This window comes from Poecilia latipinna, unplaced genomic scaffold (genome assembly GCF_001443285.1).
Source record: "Poecilia latipinna isolate Pla-1442-1.1 unplaced genomic scaffold, P_latipinna-1.0 Scaffold2091, whole genome shotgun sequence".
Taxonomy (NCBI): Eukaryota; Metazoa; Chordata; class Actinopteri; order Cyprinodontiformes; family Poeciliidae; genus Poecilia; species Poecilia latipinna.
In genome coordinates, this window is record NW_015114707.1 from 2658 (window position 1) to 5564 (window position 2907).

At 37.8% G+C, this 2907-nt stretch overlaps 1 long non-coding RNA gene across 1 annotated transcript in view; it reads left to right on the plus strand.

Moving 5' to 3' along the window:
* Positions 1 to 333: 333 nt before the first annotated feature.
* The window catches only part of LOC106936178 (uncharacterized), a 6443-nt gene continuing 3869 nt past the window's right edge, over positions 334 to 2907 (plus strand). Inside the window, exon 1 of the long non-coding RNA XR_001422071.1 lies at positions 334 to 2831. This is a non-coding gene — a long non-coding RNA (uncharacterized LOC106936178). The remainder of the gene's footprint in view (positions 2832 to 2907) is intronic.

The window sequence follows — 2907 nt, forward strand, 5'->3', positions numbered from 1 at the left end:
TTTAAGTTTTGAAAATGTACATTTTTCTAAAAACAAACTAATGTGTGTGTGTGTGTATCAATTGTTTTCAACTCTAAAACTACATGAGGGATAAACATGCTTTTTATATTTTCAAAGCTTAACACCAAACTGCTGCTCCAGTTTGTCCCGACTCCTGTGGAGACTGAAGAGTGTCAAATACAATAAATAACTTGGGTAATAATTATTTAAGAATCATTACTTTAATAAAACTCTTCACTCTCCATAGATCTGTCTTTTGATCCGTCTTTAAATAATATAAGTTTATTCATAAAGTAGTTTTGTAAAAATACATTTTTATCTTTAATTTATACAAATATAAGTCAACAGATCTTAATTACATGTTCAGCTTGGATTTAATTTAAATGTAAATCATGAACGCCTTGTTGTTTTGATGTTTCTGGACTAAATAAACTTTATTTACTGGTCAGAATCCAGATAATTACAAACTGGTCTCTACAGAAACAGACGCTCGGCCTTCAGCAAAAAACAACCAGTCAGATGCACTTTTCTGTTTAAAAACCATCTAGTTTCAACCATGTTTATCTTTCAAGTCCCTTACTCAACTATGAACCATTTACTTAAAGAAAGTTGTAAAATTGTAAAATAAAAACAGAATTTTCCTGCATTTTTCAAATTTCTCTGATGCGTTTTGAAAAAAACAAAACAAACAAAAAGCAGTAAAGCTGAACAGATAATGTGCAGTGGTAGCATAAAACAACATAGTGATCGAATTGTGTATCGACATGCAAGAACAGCTCAGTGTGGCGACACGCCCGTCTGCCGGGCGTCATCCTGAATGATGTCACAGCGTCATGGCAGCTCAGCTTCACATACATGGAGGGGAAAATCAGCAGTCTCTCAGTCCACTGAACAATACAGAATATAAGCAAGCAAAGAGCTTAGTCATTACATCTTGATACCATCATAAACCACACATTCTGTTAAAATGTACATTTTCTGCGTGCAACTAATATCACATTTTCTACGTTAGACTAAAACAATAAGGACGTCCCGTTGCAGATTTAAATAATCCCTTCACTCCTTTCAGAGCCTGAGATTTATTGCTGGTGTTTTTCAGAGAAGAAGAGCAACACATAGAAAACATTTGAAACCCATTACATCAGAGCAGTAAACTGTAACAGATGCATGTTTTCTGACTGCTGGTTGAATACAAACAAGTTTCAGACAAACTCAACAGATTTCTGAATTAAAAGCTCCCATTCCATCAATATTCTGCAGGTAAATCTGTAAATGTAACCATCAAAAGTTAAATAAACTCATGTTATTTTAAAACTCAAACTTCACATTTCACTTTACGCTCATTCATTCTGCAACATTTCTCTGTTGGATCATAAATTAAGGAACAAAAACTCTGAAGAGCCGACTCTTTCTAGTGATCCGAGCCAAAACAACGACAGGAACCGAAAATAATTCTGTTCATCCAAACTGATCTAGAACAGGAAAGTCTAAATTCACGATAATGAGGAAGAGAAGATTTTGGGTCCAACGGTGTCGGCCTTCTGTCAGCAAGTTAACGGGATAATGATGGATAAATTATTTTTATATTCTGGTTGACATCCAGCTAGAACTTCCAGTAACTGGTTCAGATTTTATGTTTGAGTTGCTGAACGGTCAGAAGTCTGAGGAGCCTTCATTCAACCCTTTAGCTGTTCCACCTCTGATGATCCAGGCAGCACATTTCTTCTGACAGTTAGACTTTCTGAAAGCGTGGCGTCACACGGCGGGGGGTTTGCAGCGTTTCCTCTGAAAGCTGAATGGAAGAGCAGCTTTGCAGCCTTGAACCCTTCAGAGAACCGAGAGCAGGACTTCTTCAGACTTTAAGATGCAGTTGTTCATGAATCATGTCGACATGCTCAGAGGTGAGGACGGTTCCTGTCACGCAGCTTTCAGGTTCATGTTTACCTGTGCTGAACACAATTAGAGGGAAAAGCAGCTTTCTGACATCTGAGTGCTGGAATCCAGTCAGAACGCCTCCATGATTGATTTACTGCCTGTTTCTGTGCAGAGTGACTGATTAGCTCCCCGCTGGGTTCCAGCTGATTTACATGAGGGAAATATTCTTAGCACAACTGCAGAACCGTGAATAATTAAACACATCAACGATACAGAGGGGGAAAAAAAACATTTAAAAAGAAACTTTCTGAATCAAGGTTTATTTTAAATCAGTTTCTCAGGTGCAAACAGGGAGAATAAACATGATAAACATCCAGAATAAAAAATAACGGAACCTCCAAAGGAGCAGAACCAAGGAACCCAAAGACCCAGTTAAGCACCAGTACATCTCAGACTTAGAAATTAAAATATTGTGTTAAAGTGCAACATGTCCAGCCAGTCGTCTTAGAAAGTCAGTCAATTTTTTATCTTATTTTATTCAAGATTATTACACATATATCAAGCTTTTATTTTGTTAGTTTTAATGATTATGGTTCACAATTTAAGAAAACCTGAAGTGTCTTAGAAAATAAGAGCATCACAAACTAATCAAAAGTAGATGTTAAGCTCTAAAGTCAGGTTTCTGAAAATTATCTATAGTTACCCATAATCATCAAAATTACAAATTATTTCACAAACAAAGGCCTGTAGAATATCACTGTGCGAGACGACCAGCAAGAAATATTAAACTTTTATGATGCATTAAATATATTTTCAGATGAGAAAAAAACACTGAAACACTTTCTGACAGCAGAGTCGGCTGTGATGTTCGTCAGCTTCAAGTTGATTCTGGAAGGAGATAAAGTGCAGCAGGACCGGTCCAGAACCGAACCGGACCGGGTCCAGAGCCGAACCGGGTCTGAACCGGACCGTGTCCAGGGACCAGAACCGGACCGGGTCCAGAGCCGAACCGGGTCTGAACCGGACCGTGTC